Source organism: Nicotiana attenuata, chromosome 5, assembly GCF_001879085.1.
Source record: "Nicotiana attenuata strain UT chromosome 5, NIATTr2, whole genome shotgun sequence".
Classification (NCBI taxonomy): Eukaryota; Viridiplantae; Streptophyta; class Magnoliopsida; order Solanales; family Solanaceae; genus Nicotiana; species Nicotiana attenuata.
Genome location: NC_031993.1, coordinates 45701454 through 45722329, shown reverse-complemented (window position 1 = coordinate 45722329; position 20876 = coordinate 45701454).

The window sequence follows — 20876 nt, the reverse complement described above, 5'->3', positions numbered from 1 at the left end:
TCCCTTTGAGGCGATGGAGCTTCCAGTGGTGCTGACCAGGCCAGTATCTCTAAGAAGAAGGCATTGTCTGAGTCCGCTGCCCTCGGAGTACCTGATTTTAGGTCGTCAATGCTTTCGAGCGGATATGCTTTGCCCGAGGTCGGCTCTCCCAAGGGCGAAGGGACAGGATCAACTGGAGTATGCTCCGACTTCGAGGAAGTCCGCGGGCCTCACTTCTTAGTGAGTTTAGGCGCAGTTTCCATGTATTCCGCGTCCTTCATTCGTCATTGAGTTTTCCTTGTGCAGGCCTATGATAGGCTGATGTCTGAACTGGTCCGTCAAGGGGCCAAGTTTCAGAAAGTTCGGGATGAGGGAGAATCTCTTAGGCTGCTTAGCGGGGAGAAGGAGGGCGAGTTGCTGCATTGGCGATGCGAAGCGTACCGGTGCTCGAATTATGAGAGTTATTTGATGGAGCAGGTAACTTTATGCAACTCAAGCCTCGCTTTCTTCGGCCAGTTTAGGTTAACGCCCATCTCTGTTATATCAGCTGTAGAAAAAGGCGGAGGCCATGGAGTACCTTAAGGGCGATATTGATCGCACCAGAAATGCTTGTGGCGAGCTAAGGGCCCATGTGCAAGCTCATGTTTTAGAGGAGGCAAATTCCTTGGCCAAGGTTCCTGCCTTAGAAGTCCAACTATGCTTGGTTCGAGATAATGCCAAAATCCAACCAGATGTGATGGAGAAATTTGAATCTGAACTTTCGAAGACCAGGGCCGAGGCAATTGATTCCCAGGCTAGGGCGATGCTAAGTCGAGCCAACACTGATCAGGAGATGGCAGTCCGTATGAAGGATGTCGCGGACGCTCAGGCCGAGCTGATGCGAGCCCTCAACCATGAGAAAAAGATCGAGGAATACGTCCGTTGCAAATCCCGAAGGGAGGTACTCGAGGAGATTAGTGCGAGGGGCTTTATTCTTTCTGATGATTTGGACCGAGCAAGGGTGGATGAGCGTGAGGCATGGTCATTTCTTGCTGACGGGGCGGCGAGTGAACCCGACAAGCTGTAGCTCTTCGGAAAGGATCATAGATTGTGCCGTTTTGTTGCTTTGTTTTCGATATATGTAGAACATGTCTGCTTATGGAGAGTGTGTTTCCTCACCCCCTTTTCCTCTATGTGCATGAAATAAGAAGATACTTTGAAGCCCTACTTCTTTCGCATCTCCTTCTGTTATTGTCTTCGACCAGGCCGGTTTCGATGTTTGGCGGGATCCTCACAGGTCCGGGATCAATCGGGCTAGCCCACGGATCCTAGGTGTGGTTCTTGATGCGAGCGAACGTTGCGGTCCCTGCGCTTTGTTCGGCCATTTAGATCCAGTCTCCGAGTCGCTTTGTGCGTCGAGCTGTTACGGGCCTTTACGCTCTTCCCTGTCCGCACGGGAGGGTGATGATGGCCTTCTTTGACTCAGGTCAAAATGACCTTATAAGCGGGTGACCCAGGGGCTTACTCGGCTGGCGATCGTGGCGTTTGTGCCGTGCCCTTAGGCATGCTATAGTTTTGCGCTTATTGCGGGTCCAGTATCCGAATTGCTTTGCGATTCTGGATGTAATTGACCTTTACGTGCCTTACGATTTCCCGAATGGGGTAGCGCTTTGCACGTGGTTTTTGGTCGTTGAGACCATTTCGTATATCGCCCGGGGGCTTGCTTAGTTAACTATTTTTGGATCCGGTCTCCGAATCGAGTTACGATTCGAGCTTACTTTAATCTTCAAGTTGTCAATTTAGTTGGCGACAATGGCTCTTACGCTTTTTGGTCGTAGAGACCTTTTGATATATGGCCCGTAGGATTGTTTAGTTAACTATTTTGGATCCGGTCTTCGAATCGAGTTACGATTCGAGCTCACTTTAATCCTCAAGTTGTCAATTTGGCTAGCGATAATGGCTCTTACACTTTTTGGTCGTAGAGACCTTTTGATATATGGCCCGTAGGCTTGTTTAGTTAACTATTTTGGTCTCCGAATCGAGTTACGATTCGAGCTCACTTTAATCGTCAATTTGTCAATTTGGCTGGCCACAATGGCTCTTACGCTTTTTGGTCGTGGAGACCTTTTGATATATGGCCCGTCGGCTTGCTTAGCTGGCGGCAATGGCTCATACGTTGTTTTTGCCCATGGGCTTTTTGTAGGCTTTGTTTTCCGCTCGTTAAGGTCTTTTTGAAAGATTTTTTCCTGACCCATCGTCGGTTCTAGAAGAACCTCAATTTCAAGTTGTATTCGGCGATATTTCGAGCACCTCGGAAGGTTCATAGCCCATTGTTTGCTTGTTTGAGGGAAGCCTGTTTTGACCGGTTCTTTCCGAAGTATATTCGATGTAGTGGCCTGCAATTTTTTGTTTAGCGATGGTCAGGCGTCCCTGAGTCGCGTCATTTTGGCTGTATCAACCGTTTTGACCGTAGTCATGTGCGTTTGGCTGTAGCCATTTTTGGCCCCGAGTGATAGTTTAGGCATCCATATCGAGGGTATGCCCTTTCGGAATTCTTACAAATGCGACGTATAGCCTAAACTTTGGGATTTTCATGCGTGTTGAGGTCTTACAGTTTGTCATGCCTGTTGAGGTCTTACAGTTTTTCATGCCTTTTGAGGTCTTACAGTTCTTGTGTGACGTAGAATGGACCTGGTTATGCCGAGTCTGCCCGTTAAGGGTCTTACAGTTTCGGATTTTCCAGCATATGGTGATTGACGACAGTTTCCGAGTCATCAAGTTGTTTAAGCGTGAAGACTGCTTCTTGTGAGCTCGTAGTTGCCTTGTAGGGGCTTTATGAGCCTGGAGTTTCGATCCTGAGATCACGCAAGTGCCTAGTTGTATGCATCGAGTCTCCGAGTATTTCAGAATGCAGTCGGCGGAGGGGGGCCCCCTGCCGGGGATATAATTGAGATTTCTTTGTCCGGAGAATAAAATGCCGAGAAAATATCCTTTTATTGCTTGGTATAGATGTACATTGTTTGGCCATTGTAAACTCGATCCGTGCGTGCATGGCTTCTTGGTCCGTTCTGGCCCAGCATTTAATTCTCGAGGGGGGTTTAGTCCGCTGTATCTGGGTCCTTCCAGGAGGGATGCATTTAGAGGCAAACCGTCGTTCATTGTTGGGCTATCGGAATAAAGCTTGTGACATCATTGAACCTTCTTCTGGTATGCTGTTCTGCCAATAATCTTGCTGACAAGGTTCCTTTCGGGGCGGAAGCCCGGCTGAAGGGAGAAAATACGGCGGTCGCCTATATGCGGTCTAGGAATCTCCGGGTAGAGTCTTGAGAACCTCCGAACATCCTAGCCAGCTATCTGCATTCAGGTTAGTAAAAAGAAAACGAAGGAGCAAAAGCAGTTCTTTCTTACTACGGGTGTGCAGGCGATGTTCCGGGACTCGGTGCGTCCCCGTCGGCTTATTCTAGTTCTGCCCTTTACGAGGAATCTCGCACTTTTGTCGTGATGGGACCGTCGACGCCTTCGAGTAGAGCGTCGGTGGTCGTCCGAATAAAACATTTATACTTTGCGCTTCCTTTGATGGTGTAAAGCCCGAGGTCCTATCTCGGATTCAGGCGGGCTATATTTAGAGAATGGTCTTTTCGGCGACTTATCATTTGGAGTTCACCAAGGACTCGGGATGTGGGGGCGATTTGGTTCGTTAATGCGGACCGCCCTGTTGACCTTTGGTCCGATGCCGTCGTTGTGGGTGACTGAACTTCCTGAATCTAGGAACACATGATTTATTTTTAGATTAAGCGGATGAGGGAGAGGTTTACCAATGTGCTGACGTGACGCTGGGATGGAGTTGTGGTTCCCTTTTCCCTAGATGCAAGAGTATCCTTGGAAATATTTCCTTGGATCTGTCTTTGTCCCGGTGGCGGGTACTTTTGCTTCCCACGTTATGAGTTCTCGGAGGGCGTAGTCGCTCCTCCATTGTCGTGGTGACACGTCGCGGCTTGTTTACTCCATCCTCCCCGGCAGTCTTCTTTCCTCGGGGCCAAATTTGACCGTTCGATAGTACTCGTCGGCGATTTTGACTGAGTAGCGCGGCTGTCATATTTTCGGGACGGGAGTCATTCTTGGCCCCGCTGACGCTTGCGTCCTACGGATTCCGCGTCGGGTCGTGGTTTTATCGAAGGGGCCTTGGTCGAGTAGGCCTGAGTTGCTGAGCGTTCCTGGTTTCTCTTATGGTGACTACGATATTTGGCAAAACAAAGATGAGCCCGCATTCTGCTGGGTGAGGTTTGCCTGCCGGCTGTGCCTCACCGGATTTGGTTCCACTGGAGGTTTCCCGTGGACGTCGCCCTCAGACTACTCCCCTACCATTGTGAGGTAGGTTGGATCTTAAGGCATTCCTCCCATTAGTGGCGCATGGACGCTATCTCCATCCGTTCGGCATTAGTATCTTTGTGGAAGGCCTACTTCGGTGTGTTATTTCTGCAGAGGATTCTGGATGGCCGCTCATGGCCCCGATTAGTGGCCGGTGCTGGGTACGGACGCATGGCCAAATCTCGGCTAGGAATCTGGCTAAACGTCATTTGAAACGACCCGGGGTCGGCGGGTATGCTCTGTTTAAACCCCGAGCAAAGGCCAAGAATGTCTGTTCATCCGAAGCCGGATGCGATCTCATTCGTCCTATCAGGGAGCAAGATGCGACTTCTTGTGGTCCTTCTTCTTTTCTTTGTTCAGCCTCCGACTTGTCGATTTCCGCCGCTGCTGCTTAGGCGACATCGGCGTATGTTTTTGCGGTGGGGACATCTTGAAAGTCGCTACTTTTGTTCGTGCATGCATGAGTGATGGTGCACTCGTCAGGGGAAGCTGTCTCTGGTGTTGCTACGCCGGGGGCCCTCGGATGGTTTTGCAACTGAGCAATGGCCGGTTGTTGTGCCTGTAACATTTCAAAAATATCGTGAAGACTAACTTCTTGTTCTTCCCAGGCCGGGGTTTTTCGAACTTCCTGTCGTTCACTGTGTCGCACGCTTCTGTCGGCATAAGAAGTTTCGTTGACTTGCTGTGTGTCCTGTGAGTCCGTGTCCGCTGGTATTGGTCCAGGTGCATTATCGGGACCCTGTAGTGGTGCTCCGACGGCCGAGATAGCCACACCATTTTCCCCGTGATCTTCGAGGCGGTCGTTCTCAACTCTGTTCACTGAGCCAAACTTTTTTACCTGAAATCAAAGGATCTTGGACAAGAAAAAGTGTGAAAAAATGATATGCGTTTGCGTGATAGAACTAGCCAGAAAATAATAACTATTATTTTTAGCCCCACGGTGGGCGCCAAACTGTTTACCGTGAAAATTGTAACGATAATTAAATTTATGAAATGGGACTCTAAAAATACGTGATCTATTCCCAAGCTAGTTGTTAGAGTAGATGATGCTAGTATTATGAATTTTAACGATGGGGCGGGAGATAAACGAGGTAACGACCGAACCAAAGGGCCTGCTACCCGGGCGTAAGCTTGATTGATTGAGACTTCGAGGTCGAGCTCGGGATGTCGGGGACACTCGGGAGTAGTATAACAGCTAGAGATATAATCAAATGAAGCTATTTATAACCGAAATTGAGTTTGTACGATGAACACATATAAAATGAAGAACACGTATAGAGGCAAAGGATATCGAGATATCCTCAGTATTAGTGAGAGCCAATAAGTTTTAGTAAGAAAATAGAGAGAGAGAGAGAGAGAGATTATTGCACTTTGTAGAATTGTGGGAGCAACATCGGTTCCTTACAAGGTAGGGCAAGTCCCCTTTATATAGGAGAGGAAACTTAGTAACAAATACATGTATATCTAATTTATGAAATATGGAGATGTGATGGCTTGACTCGACACCCCAGCATAGGCTAGGGATAGGCCATCCCTGTCAGACTCAACCGCGTGTTTTGGGGTCTTCCCCATTTTATCTTTATCTCGGCCTCGAATCGGACCTTCACAAGCCTCGAAGGAGAAGACTAAGTTGTGACTTCATATCCTTGGGGTCTCGAGGTATCTATACGAGGTGGCGTCATGTCCTCGGGGTCTCGAGGTACCTCCCCCGAGATGGCTTGATGGCGGGAAATCGGGCCTCTGATTTCACCGCGTACACTCTTAATTGCTCATATGTGTACCTAAAGTCTTGATTGAAAATTTCTTGTTGTTGATAATATATAAAGATGCTTGAAAAAGAAATAAATGAATTGGGGATATAAAAGTGTGACCAACGTGCGAGAATTTAGGATATAATTGTGCTAGTGGTGCCAATGAAATGAGAGGATATGATAAAGGTTAATGAATGAGTCTCGACTCAACTATTTGAATATGATTTCGAAAATAGAATTGCCTAAAAGCTTATGTACGCAAGTTATGCTGAAATGTGGTTGTTTTAAGTAATGATATGCCTTGTAAGTATTCCCAATGTGCTTTAAGTTCCTACATAGTCGGGTGTAGAAATTGTACATTGTCATTTATGGGAAAAGGTATTGCAAGAATAAATGCTGTATTTCTTGTTTATGATTTTGAGGTGTGTTTCTCTTGCTGGTTGGTATGCCCCATTATTTGGGAAGAAACCTTATGTGTTTAAAGTTTCCATTACTAATGAACTTGAGGTATATGATTTATGAAATATTCTATATGTTGATATTTGATGGTGATCCTTGAAAGTAAAAGTGTGGAACATGAAATCTGGCCATTGTGCCATGAATAAAGAATTTTGTGAATGGCCAAAAGAGCCAAGGAAATATTGTGGGTGTGAGTGGTTGAAGTAGAAATGAAGATTTATACAACGTGAGAGACGTTAAGGTGAGTACATTATATTTATGTTACCTTGTGTGCAAATCAAATATAAAAATATTGTTGGGATTATGACTGTAAATACACCTCCACCCGCATATATTGGGGTGAGGCGGTTGGGCCTCTTTGTGTTGGAATTGTGATTGTGAATACACCTCCACCCGCATACATTGTGTGAGGTGGTTGGGCCGCTTTGTGTTGGGATTGTGATCGTCAATACACATCCACCTGCATACATTGGGGTAAGGTGGTTGGGCCGCTTTGTGTTGAGATTATGATTGTGGATACACCTCCACCCATATACATTGGGTGAGGCTGCAGGGCTGCTTTGTTTGGGGATTGTAGTATTGTGATTTCACTTCCACTTGCACATATTAGGGTGAGGCGGCAGATCCACTTTGTGTAGAGGTTGTTACAAGGGATCTTTCAACCAAAAATATATACTATTTTCGTATTTTGAAAATTATTATGTTTTAACTGGACGTTTGGATATTGTTGATTGTGACTTGTTGTTTCTATGGTTTTCCACTTCTTATATGGTCATTCTATTTTCAAAGAGGAGTTTTAGCTATACATACTAGTACTATTCGATTGTACTAATGTCCCTTTTGCCGGGGGCGCTGCATCTTTAATGGATGCAGGTGATTCCACTGCAGGCGGCATTGATCAATGATAGTGGTACACTCTTTCCAGCTGACTTGGTGAGCCCCACTTCATTTCGGGGTCAAGTATATTTTGTTTCTCATATTCTCTGTTTTGAGGTATAGTCGGGGTCTTGTTGCTGGCATTTCTATATTGCTTTTCAGTTGTACTTAGAGGCTCCGTAGACAGGTTGTGGGTGGTATTTGGAAAATATATTTTTCATTAAATCTATAAACTCGTACTATTTTGGAAATATTGAATGATGTGGTTAATGGGAATTAAAAGAAGTGGTTAATGAGATACTTTTAGTGTTTTATTAATGGAGTACATCTCCTATTTATTTAAGGATGAGTTCGGGTAGAATGAAATCTAGCAGGCTTTCTCAGTCGGGTTTACTCGGTTGAGCGCCGGTCGTACTCCTCGATATCGGGGCATGGCAATTTTACTACGCTTGAGACTCGCCGGTGGAAAGAATTGGCCCTCAAATACGGGTGGAAGGCAAAAAATTATGGTAAGTTGATTCTCAAACTAATATTGTTTTTACCTCTTGTTTAAGAAAATTGGCTCACTTCTCTTTCTGTTGAATTTAGGTCTTCTGTAGGGCCCTGCTACCGTCCCCGAGGAGGATGCTTTGGCTGATCCCACAGTGGTGGCGAGGTTGCCGCAGGAGGCTTTCACCCGAAGGGGTGCCATCCGACCTGCTTTCGGTGCAGGTGCTTCCTCTCAGTGTCTGCGGTCGGAGAACAACTAACAACAAAGGCGACATTCCTCTATGGCCAAGGGTAAAAATAAAAGGGTGAAGAACGCAGTGCCAAGAGCCAACCGTATACACTGTGATGATCGATGATGATGGGGGAGCCAGTGGTGAAGGGGATTCCCTATAGAGGAGACGACAACCTTCATCAGCTCAGCAGAATGCTCAATCATCTAAGCTAATAATACCAACCAATGACGACGTCCAAGCGCTCTGGGAGAGTGTGAATATAGCGATGATGCAATTTCTTGCTTCTGAGCCCCAGTCGCTGCTTCCGATACTGTGAGGCTGGGTACTGGGCCTCTTACATTTTCCGTTGATGAGCAACCAATAACTAGCACTGGTTTTGATGCAGCTGCTTCTCAACCCACAACGTTATCAACTTCATCTCCTTCTTAGTCAATCATGACTTCTCCACCAGCAAATGCTACATCATCCCCATGACCGCAGACACCCGAGAGGAGGATGTCCCTCCTCCTCAATCCCGAGTCCATGGGAATTTGGGGCATAACTATTCGCCCCCCTCCACAGATCCTCAGAGGAGGAGGAGCGTCTCCTGCTCTGTCTCTACCGGGTGCCATATGTTGTCCCGGCCGGTGGAACTCTCCAATTACCTGAAACCTCTGGCTTCAGAGAAATATAATAATAAAATACATTCTCTCTCGGGGGAGTGTATGATTAACAATACCACGCACAATGCAGCAACGGTACGATATTTGTTCCCTTTACTGTTTATTCTAGCTTCGCTATGACAAGATGTTTTATTTGAACTTTTGCTTTGTAGGCTAACTCCTTGCTTCCAATGGCCTTGAGAACTTGATCCTTGATAAAGAGAAACTCACATCTGAGCGGGAGCAAATTGTTGCTCGCCTCCTAGCACTGGAAGCACAAGCTACCGAAGCCGTTGAGTTAGAGGCTCGGTTGTAGCGAAGTGAGCAAGAGGTGGTGACCCTCAGCCAAGAGGCTGCCCTGTTAAGAGTACAATTTCAAGAGGCCAAGGCAAAGTGGTCTAAGGTCAAAAATGTTATTCCTCCTGCTGTCGAGCGCGAGGCTGCCTCTATTGAAAGACTAAATAATTTGGAGTCAGCCTTGAACTCCAAAGTTGAAGAGGCTGTTGTTGCTGAGGAGAAGCATGCCCAGATGGAAGAGAAATGTAAGAAGGTCATGGAGCAAAATAAATTTTATAACTCCACTATATGTGACCTTAATGTCAGCTTTCAGGCCGCAAGATCCAAGTCGAATAGCCTTTCGACCGAGGTTTATCAGCTTAAGATAGAGCTTCAGCATCGAGTGGATTACTTTACTTTTGAAAAAACATATTCAATGAATAGAATGAGGAGAAACCTTTCAATTGTCCAAAGCGGGAATCATTGACTTTGATGCCGAGATCGCCAAGGCCCGTTAGTTGGAGTCAACTGCCCAAAGCGGCCTTCCGGTTCAACCTGAAGCAATTGACTCTTCTGGTTTCGGTTCTAAGTTCTCGGGAACTACAGAAGAACATGAAGGGGATGATGATTAAAGTCAAGATCTCGAGCCGGCAGCAAATCCACCTACTTCTCCTGGGGGCGTAGACGTTTCTCTTCCCCTGGGCTCTAGGGATGCAGTAGTTTAGTTTTTTTTGCTTTCTTTCCTTTTTGTTTTCATTTAATATTTTTATACTTGTGCTTCTTGACACTTTGTTCATATCAAAAATTCTTTTTCATTTAAGCATTGCACAAATTTTACTTTTTTATGTCGAGTTATGCAAGACTTTCGGTGCATTTTTCCCCGATGGCATTTGGAACATGGCATAAATTCTTCCGGATTTGACCCTTTACTATGAGGGTTTCATAAGAGAGGGTCCTCTTATGTTTACTATGCTCTTAGATAGGACGTCTCTTGTTCATTCGGGCACTAGAATTTGAAGTACTTGATTAACTGTCAAATGATAAAACTAATTCATTGTTTGGACAAGAAACAAGATAGAAATAAAAGGACTTTACTTTATTCCTTCCATTTTCAAAAGTACATAAGCATTCGTTGTGCCAAAAAGAAATTGCCATTACTTTTGGCTAATTTGTACAACTTATTTCTACGGGGCTTGCCGCGTAGTCCCCGGTCTCGATGATATATATTATTCCCAAATTATGTAGTCCCAAGTTATGTGGTAGTCATGTTGCCGTGTTCTCATATCATTCCCCCCAGTGTTCGAATGTGATGAACGCGAATTGAAACACTGGAAGTCGTGCTCCTTTGAAGATCCCACTAGTGAATGGTTGGATTATCTTTGGTTGGAGAGGAAGCTTCCTTTCCCATTAAGAACATTGCTATAGAGCCAAAGACTATCTAACCACCCTCTTGCGGCTTGCACTCGTGAGCGTTCAGGTAACTTTTGGCCCGATAGCAAACTTTATTGCCCAGTAGGAACTTTTCTACCAAGCAAAAGATAATTTTACCGTTCCGTAGTGGTTCAATGCTTTCATGCCTTGTCATTTAAAGGTCAGTTTTCTACTAACGGTGCTTTCTCCGTAGTATGCTTTCTGTTGCTGCCTCGTTAAAGACCTTTCCAGAAAAACCCGATTGGGACAAAAACTAGACGAAGAGAAAAAAGGTGCAGCACATACTTTCAGTATAGGCGGTGCTCATCAGCAATAGTATCTTTTGGTGTGTGCCACATTCCAGTTTCTCGATAATTTTACTCCGTCTAGATTTTCCAATTCGTGTGATCCTTTTCCGATGACAGCTGAAATACGATAGGGGCCTTCCACATCGGACCTAACTTCCATGCGTTGAGCTCTTGGGCGTTTTGTGTCAGTTTCCTAAAACCAAGTCTCCCACTTTGAAATTGCGGAGATTGGCTCTTCAATTATAATATTTTTCCACTCTTTGTTTTTGGGCCACCATCCTTATTTGCGCCAAGTCCCTGCATTCGTCAAGCAGGTCCAATTTGACCAATAATGTTTCATTGATTGCTTCTTCGTCCACCCGAAAGTATTTCATGGTAGGATCTCCCACTTCCTACGAGATCAAGGCTTCTGCTCTATACACGAGAGAGAAAGATGTCTCTCCTGTGCTTGACTTGGCCATTGTTTGGTATGCCTACAGTACTCCAGGTAATTCTTCGGGCCACTTGCCTTTGGTTGCTTCCAATCTCTTTTTGAGATTCTGAATAATCACTTTGTTTATCGATTCGGCTTGGCCGTTTGCGCTCCGGTGTTCAAGGATTATTCAGAATAATCTCTCGAAAACTTTAAATAATTTTCTGCCACAGGAAATAGACCACTTCGCACTCGCTGATTTTTTCTGATAACGACTTGCTTCAACCCACTTAGAAAAACAGTCAATTGAAATCAAAAGAAATTTTACCTTACCGGGAGCCGGCGGCAACGGATCGACTATGTCCATCCCCCATTTCATGAATTTTCAGGGCGAGAAAATTGTGTGCAATAGTTCTGCTGGTTGATGCACCAACGGTGCATGGCGTTGAAACTTCTTGCATTTTTGAACATATGTATGAATGTCCTGTTCCATCCGGGGCCAGTACTATCCTTCCCTAATTAGCTTTAATACCATGAAGTCCGCACCCGAGTGATATTCCATAGATTCCTTCGTAAACTTCTCTCATGACATAATTAGCCTAGGAGGTTCCTAAACATCAGGCCAACGGGCCTTGGAAAAACTTTCTATTCAATTAGCCTCCCCTAAAGCAGTAACAGGTTACTTTAGTGCGCAGCTCCCGGGATGACTTGGGATCTTCGGGTAGTTTTCGGTGCTCGAGAGAGAGTCTATGATCTCATTTCTCCAGCTCCAGACCAAATTGGTCGCATTTACTTCACAATAATCGTCCACATCCAATACCGAGTGCATAAGTTGCACGACCGTACATGAGTCTAATCCCTTCATTTCTTTGGACGAGCCCAGATTGGCCAGTGCATCTGCTTCCGCATTTTCCTCCGTCGGAATGTAGATTATTGACCATTCCCTGAACCGTGCAAGTATTGTCTAGACTTTCACTACATATTGTTGCATGCATTCCTCTTTGGAATCGAAGATTTTGTAGACCTAATTTACTACTAGTTGGGAATCGCATTTTATTTCTATGACCTCAGAGTCTAGTCCCCGGGCCAACTCGAGTCCTGCAATCAAGGCCTCATACCCCGCTTCATTATTAGTCAAGGGAACAACTCTTATGGCCTGCCTCAAGGTTTCTCCTGAAAGCGTGATTACTACTACCCCGAGCCCGGACCCTTTCACATTAGAAGCTCCATTCATGAACAAAGTCCAGACTCCCGATGTCGATTCCATCACCATCACCGCTTCCTTGGTGGCCAAGGGCAGTAGTCCAGGACTGAAATTGGCCATAAAGTCAGCCAAAACTTGTGATTTGATCGATGTCCTAGGTTTTTACTCTATGTCAAATTCACTCATCTCGACTGCCCATTAGGCCAGTCAACCTGAAAGTTCAAGTTTGTGAAGGATATTCCGTAGGGTAAAGGTTGTCACCATGACTATCAGGTGGCATTAAAAATAAGGCCTAAGCTTTCGAGTGGCGACTACGAGAGTTAAGGCCGATTTTTCGAGGTGCGGGTAGCGAGTTTCTGCCTGTCAAAATTTTACTAACATAATAGATAGGAGATTGCGTACCTTCGTCTTCACTGACTAAAATGGCACTTACCGCTACCTTCGATTCAACTAAGTAAATCAACAACTATTCGCCTTACTCTGGTTTCAATAGTAACGGAGGGCTAGATAAATACCTTTTCAAATCTTTCACAGCCTGCTGGAATTCCGGAGTCTATTCGAAATTGTCTTCTTTTTAGAAGTGAGAAGAAGTGATGGCATTTTTTTGAAGACCAGGAAATGAACCTGTTCAACGCGGCCAGTCTTCCTGTTATCCTTTGAACCTCTTTCACATTTGATAGTTGGTTGGGAATGTCCTCGATGACTTTAATTTTATCGGGATTGACTTCGGTCCCCTTTTGTGACACCAGGAACCCCAAGCACTTGTAGGAGCTAACTCCGAATACAGATTTTTTAGGGTTAAGCTTCATGTTGAACTTCCTTAAGATGTCAAAGGTTTCTTGGAGATGTTTAAGATGATCTCCTGCGTTCAAATATTTAACCAACATATCCTCTATGTAAGCTTCCATTGTTTTCCCTATTTGTTTTTCAAACATCTTGTTTATAAGCCTCTGGCAGGTGGCTCCGGCGTTCTTAAGCCCGAAAAGCATCACATTATAGCAATATGTGCCAAAGTTCGTTATGTACAAAGTTTTTTCCTGATCCTCTGGGTTCATTTTGATTTGGTTGTACCTGAAATAGGCATCGAAGAAACTCATCTACTCGTTCCTGGCCACCGCATCAATCATTTGATCAATGTTTGGCTATGGGAACAAGTCTTTTGGGCATGCCTTATTCAGATATGTATAATCCGCACATGCAAAATTGACTATTCTCTTTTGGTATTTCTACTACATTAGCTAGCCAATCACAATACTTACCTCCTCAATTGAACCGATAACAAGCCATCGAGTTACATCTTCTTTGAAAATTTTATTTCTGACCTTCGCAATAGGGCATTTCTTCTGTCCTACCGGAGGATATTAGGATTCAGGCTTAACTTGTGCACGGCCACCTCTGGCGGAATACCTGTTATATCCACATACGACCACGCAAAATAGTTAATGTTAAATTTAAGAAACACTATAAATCCTGACCTGAGCTCGGGGTTTAATCTTTTCCCCGGGCGGAACTTCCTCTCCAAGAATTTTTCAAACAGTGCGACTTGCTCGAGTTCTTGTGTCGTGGATCTGGTTGCATCCATTTCTTCTGGTACCTGGAAATATCTTGGTACCTGATAGGATTCTGACGATTCCTCCCCCTTATTGATTTTGTTCGGCTCGGAAGCATGCATCGGTTCCTGTAATTTCTATGTCGCATGCTTCTTCCCTTTGCTACTAGAAACGGAGATCGTGTTCATCTCCCTTGCTGCCGGTTGATCTCCTCTTATTTGTTTAATTCCCGCCGGAATTGGGAATTTCAAAAGTTTATGGCATGTTGATGGCACAACCTTCATCTCGTGTAGCCATGATCTTTTTCTTCCGAGAATAATATTGTAGCCCATATCGTCGTTTGCTACATCAAAAAGGGTAGTCTTTATTACCCCTTTGGCATTCCTGGGTAGCAGAATATCCCCTCGGGTTGTCAAGCTTGCTAAATTTAACCTGGAGAGAAACTTTGTGGCCAGAATAATATTTCCATTTAGCTTGGCTTGTTCCAACACTCTCCATTAGATAATATTGGGTGAACTCCCTCGGTCTACCAAAGTACGATTTTTTTAAAATCTAAAACATTAAGAGAAATTACCAGGGCATCGTTGTGTGGTAGTAGGAGTCAATATGCGTCCTCCTCCATGAAGGTGGTGTTGTCCTCGGCGACTTCCTGGAGTCTCTTGCTATGGGTCACCGATACCTTTTTCTTTTTGTTCCCGAAAAGGTTACACCATTAATCTCATTCCCCCCCAAAAATCATGTTGATCGTTAGATGAGAAGGATCTTCTACTGCTTTTGAGGGTTCCACGTTATCCTAGTTGTGGCCGTAGTTATTCTTAGCCCGGTCGCTTATGAATTCTCTTAGATGGCCGTTTTTCAGCAATGTTGCCACCTCTTCATGCAGATGACGGCAATCCCATGTCTGATGGCCGTTTGTCCCACGATACTCACACCATAGATTGGGATCCTTTTGACTAGGGTTGGATCTCATCGGCCTTGGGAACCGTGCTTCCGTAATGTTTCTCATTGCTGATACCAGTTCCACCACGCTGACGTTAAAATTATATTCGGACAGCCTGGGATATGTGGAGTCTCGGGAGCCCGATACCTCTTTGTCTTGAAATGATCTATTATTTTGGCCGCGATTCGTTCTCCTATCGGTAGCAAACCTATCTGCCGATCGAAAACCTCTTCAGCGTTCTTCGGCCCTATCATAGGGAAAAAACCCACCTCTGGAAGACCGTCGGTGTGCGTTGAAATCATCCTTCAACTTTTCCTTATCCTTCTCTCAATCCTGACCTTTGCTTGATTCCGGGAAATCGTGCTAGTCATCTTTTATTCTTATCTTTGATCCGTAGTGGTATGGACGTCTTCCCATGTTATTGCCTGGAAATCAAGCAGACTTTCTTTCAATTTCCGGGAAGCGTCAGAACTCCTCAGATTCAGCCCTTTAGTAAATGCCTCAGTTGCCCATTCGTCTGGCACAACCGGTAGCAGCATCCTTTCCTTCTGAAATCTGGTCATGAAATTCTGCAGCAATTCGGACTCTCCTTGCACAATTCTGAATATGTTGGTCTTTCGACCTTGTACCTTCCTGGCACTGGCATGAGCCTTGATAAAATATTCCACGAGCATCTCGAAGGAGTCTATTGAGTGCACAGGTAAAAGTGAATGCCATGTCAGGGCCCTTTAGTGAGAGTCTCCCCGAACTTCTTCGACAAGACTGACTCAATATCGTGCGGAGCTAAGTCATTTCCTTTCACCACCGTTGTAGAGGTGATAATGTGCTCCTAGGATTCGAAGTCCCATTATATTGTGGCACATATGGCTTTTTGAACCGCTTCGAGATCAACTCCGATGCCATTCTTGGTTTGAACGGCAACTGGGTGTGTTTCTTTGAGTCTGGTCCTTTCAACACTGTCGGTGCACTCACGATTTTATCAGTTCGTGCGTTTATTTCCCTCATAAACCGCATGAGTTTGGTTTTAAAGGTATCATTCTCGTTATTGTTACCGGATTCGCTGTCGTTCCCCTGCCCTGTCGAAGCCAACCTCACCCCTCGGGGTGTTATTATCAACCCTTTGTGTTGTTTGATTTGCGGGAGCACCGGGAGGAACTGGACCTCTTCCATTCGTGTTTTTGGAAGCATTCGACAACACTTTCTTCAATTCTTTCATGACCTGATCTTGTCGTGAGAGATGGCCCTTAATGGCCCTTTGTTGCTCCCTTAAGATTCTCACTGTTTCCACAACGTGCTCGTCTTCAGCATCATCAGGAGTTTCCTGTCGAACGTGTTATGGATATTGTCTGCCATGGACCGGCTTGGCTACGCCCTCCTCGTTGCGGGTATCGATGATCGAATCTTTGTGTTGAGGCTGATTTCCTTGGGCCTCAATGTTGTGCGTGATGTTGACATCGTTATCGGACATTTTCTTTTATGATTTTTCGCTTAGAAACAAGGAATTAAACAGTTTAGTAATAGAGCAAGGATTAACCCATTTATGCAACTGTCTAAGCCCCACGATAGATGGCAAACTGTTTACCCGTAAAACAGTACAGTTGAATTTGTAACATGATTTATAGACAAGCAATCGATTTGATCCCAAAATAATAAACAAATTAAATAAAATGCAAGACTTAGCGTTAAAATTGAGGTAAAGCAGGTAATAGCTCTGGTTCCCGGGAGCAGAACTTCGGAAGGAAGTAATACAAGTATTAGTAAGCATGAAATAAAGTATTATTGAGCTTTTGAATAGTATATAGCATAAGTTTGTCAGAAAATTCGTCCTTTTACAATGGTTGTTGAAGTTATTATTTATAGTTGCACCTAGGGAACAAGGTCCTAGGATCAAACCCCTCTTAAATGACAATTATGATGGCCATTGAAGAATGTGTAGCGACAGGTGTCCTAATTCTCTATAACAGATTACGTATTTAATATTGCAGAATATTCTTCATTGAATGCTATCGGGCAGCAGGCATTCGTTTGTCTTCATTAGCAATATTCTATTCGGGGGTCTTCGTTGCTAACCGAAGGCGCTGCGTTACACCTCTCTCACTTTCCAACAATCTCTGGTTCCACATATCGCTCTATTATACGAATATTTAATATGAACCAATTTTACCCTATACAAAAACTCAATCGGGGTAGAAGTCATGGTAGGTACGAGACTTACCACTAATATATTAGATGCCCATGTTGTCAGATTTATGTTATGCTAAGAAAGTAGCTTAAGTAGTATTGAAAATGACATGATTTCTTATAAAATAATTCTAGCAATTAGGGAAGAGGAATGAAAGCCTAGTCAATGGAGGTTGTGAACTGAGCCTTTGGTCTATAGCTTATTAAAATTTGTTCTCCTACATCTTTTTTATAAACTATAGAAAGTGGCGTGTGTTAACATCATTCCACCTCGATATTTATAAAATGATTTCCTGATTATAATTTTCGTATAATTTTAGAGACTTACCTCTATCACACTGTCTCGTGATTAGTAAAATATTACATTTACCTCCCTTATTTAATTATTTTGTAATATTTTTTCTATTTATATTTTAATTAATACAAAGTAATTATAACATAACAAATTTACCCTTTTCAATGTTATATTTTTTTGATTAACTAATTTTATACAATTTCGTAAAAAAATTTAATGAATAATGAGAAAAGGAAAATAACCCATGAGACTGAAAACTATTTCGAGAGAAGAATGTTTGATTAATTTGTTTTCATCTTTCTTTCCCTCGGTTTATTTATTATTCTCTTAATCTGGAGAAAATTTTAGGAAAATACTTGTACAAATTGGATCACTAAGTGTTCTCTAACTTTTCTGTTTTCCTTCTCTTCTCCGGTTTGAGTTCAACTGTTATATCGATCTTGAGTTTGGATCCCTAAACGGCTGTTGAACACCTCCTACTTGGTTTGTTGCCCTGCAGAAGGTCAGTGCACACTGACCCTCTTTATCTCACTTTAATAATGTAGCCCTGTGTTCGTAATATTTTTCTTTGTTAGTCATCTGTTGTTTCTGACATATTTTATACTTGTAATGTCCTTTCTTTGTATGTTACCCTCACTGTTAAGTCACACACCTTTTCATTAAGCTATGTTGTTTTAATACTGTTATTGTATGCAATAAAATCGGAGGGTCCAATTTTCTAACGTTGCGACGGCTCGTATGCATATTTCACAGGTTCGAAATTATGGTCGAGGTTCACCCTTGAGGGTTATCGACGCTCGACCTCGGGGCAGTGTAGACCAACGGTTGAGATGAAAAAGTGGGGAGTTCGCAAGACACATAACCAGAGCTGACAAAGTTTGGTGGGCTAAGTTCAGACCTGAATCATAGTGTCGGCTAGCTGTCCCATCTCCATATCTTTGTAATAAAGTATTTGTTGGGGTCCCCTCATATATAAAGGGGGTCCTTGCCACTTTGTAAAGGGATCTGTTGTTCAATACTAAATACATAAGAACATTCTCTCTGCTCTCTAACACATTCTCTTAAGCTTTTACTTCCATTTATTAATTACATTCATTGTGTTCTATTTATTGTTCTTCATTTATTGCTTATCATTGATCATAAGGGGTCATCATTATAGCTCTTATAACTGTTATCTCCCTCTCGACTGCCCCGAATCGGCCATCCAGCTCGACCCCGAGGCCTCACAATCGACGGCTCCAGACCCCCGATCCCAACCGTTTGGTTCAATTATCATACCGTTTCTAAGCTATAATCCTGATTTCGAACCTTTCACTTAGCATCTATTGCTTAACAACTAGCATAAAAATAGATCACGTATTTTTAGAACCACAAAATCAAATCTAATTGTTATTATCATTTCTACGGTACACAGTTTGGCGCCCACCGTGGGGCTAAAAATAATAGTGATTATTCTCTTGCTGGTTTTACCACATAACGCAAATTATCCTTCACCCTTTTTCTTGTCCAAGATATTCGATTTCAGGTCAAAATGTATAACTCAGTAAATGGAGATAAAAACAACAATCTTGAGGACCACGTAAAGAACGGTGTGAATGTTTCGAGTGTTGGTGTACCGCCGCAAAACCTTGAGAGTACGCCAGAACCAATTCCCGAGTTTACGACCTCATAAAATACCCAACACGGTAACGATGGTCCTCACATTAGCAAGGGAGCAGGCCGAGAGATTGAGCAGGAAATCCAGAAAGATCCAACATGGGCTGAGAGAGAGAGTCCTCAGTATGTCGTTCATATGATCATCGGGGGGACCGACATTCCCCAAGGACCCGTGATCAAACGGATAAAAATATCCGCTGCAATAGAAGAGCCGATCCGAGACCACATGACCGAAGACACCCTTGCATTCAGCGAGGAAGATTTCAGGACCTTAACACAGCCACACAACGACGCATTGGTAATTTAATTTCTTTTAGATAACATTTGAATTAAACGTGTGCTCGTGGACCCAGGCAGCTCAGCTAACGTAATCAGGTCAAAGGTAGTAGAACAGCTCGGGCTGCTTGATCAGATCGTACCTGCCTCCAGGTCCTCCACGGCTTCAACATGGCCGGTGAAATAACGAAAGGGGAGATCGCCCTCTCGGTTGACATGTCCGGTACAGTTCAGAACACCAAGTTCCACGTCATTGGCGGTGACATGACGTACAACGCATTGCTTGGCAGGCCGTGGATACATAGCATGAGGGCAGTGTCGCCAACTCTACACCAGATGATGAATTTCCCAACAAAGGATGGTATAACAACCAAATATGGAGAACAACACGGGGAAAAAGAAATGTTCGCTCTATACGCTCTACCTTGGATGAGTCTGGAAGCGTACAAACACCCGAAGACGATGAAGAAGGTTTCGTCTCTCCTCGGACTTTCGTTGCCACGAAGAGACAGATGCAACGAAATTGACAATTGAAAAGCTGGAGCAAGCTATTTTGATCGAGCATCTCCCAGATCAGAAGGTATACCTAGGAACGGGATTAACCCCCGAACTCGAGAAGAAACTCATTCAATTCCTCATTAATAACATCGACTGTTTTGCTTGGTCCCAGTTAGATATGACAGGAATCCCACCGGAAACAACCACCCACCTGTTAAGTTTCGACCAGAGCATTAAACCGGTGAAGCCAAAAAAGAAGACCCTGGTTCGAAATAAAACACGCGTTCATCAAGGACGAGGTAACGAAACTCCTTAAAATAGGGTCTATTAGAGAGGTAATGTACCCCGAATGGCTGGCCAACCTAGTTGTAGTGCCCAAAAAGGGAAATAAGTTAAGAATGTGTGTAGATTATAAAGACTTGAATAAGGCAAAGCCCAAAGATTCATTCCCATTGCCCAGCATTGATCGCCTGATCGATGCCACAGCCGGCCACGAAACCCTCACCTTTCTCGACGCCTACTCGAGGCATAATTAAATTCAGATGAACCCCGAGGATAGGGAAAAGACTTCGTTCATCACGAAGCATGGTACCTACTGTTACAATGTAATGCCCTTCAAGCTGAAAAACGCAGGGGCCACATACCAACGTCTAGTTAATAAAATGATCGAGCATCAAATAGGCAAATCCATGGAAGTTTATATTGATGACATGCTAGTTAAGTCCCTACGCGCAGAGGACCGTTTGACTAATTTGTAGGAATCATTCGACATCCTCAGAAGTTACAACATGAAGCTTAACCCCGAGAAATGTGCCTTTAGTGTGGGTTTGGTCAAATTCTTAGGCTTCATGGTGTCGAACGGGGGATCGAGATCAACCCCGATAAAATCAAGGCCATCGAAGAAATCACGATGATAAATAATGTAAAAGCAGTACAACGGCTGGCAGGACGGATAGCGGCTCTAGGCAGGTTAAAATCGAGGTCATCGGATAGAAGCCATCAATTCTTCTCTTTACTCAAAAAGAAAAACAACTTTGAATGCACTCCAGAATGCCAACACGCCTTGGAAGAATTTAAGCGATATCTGACTAGCCC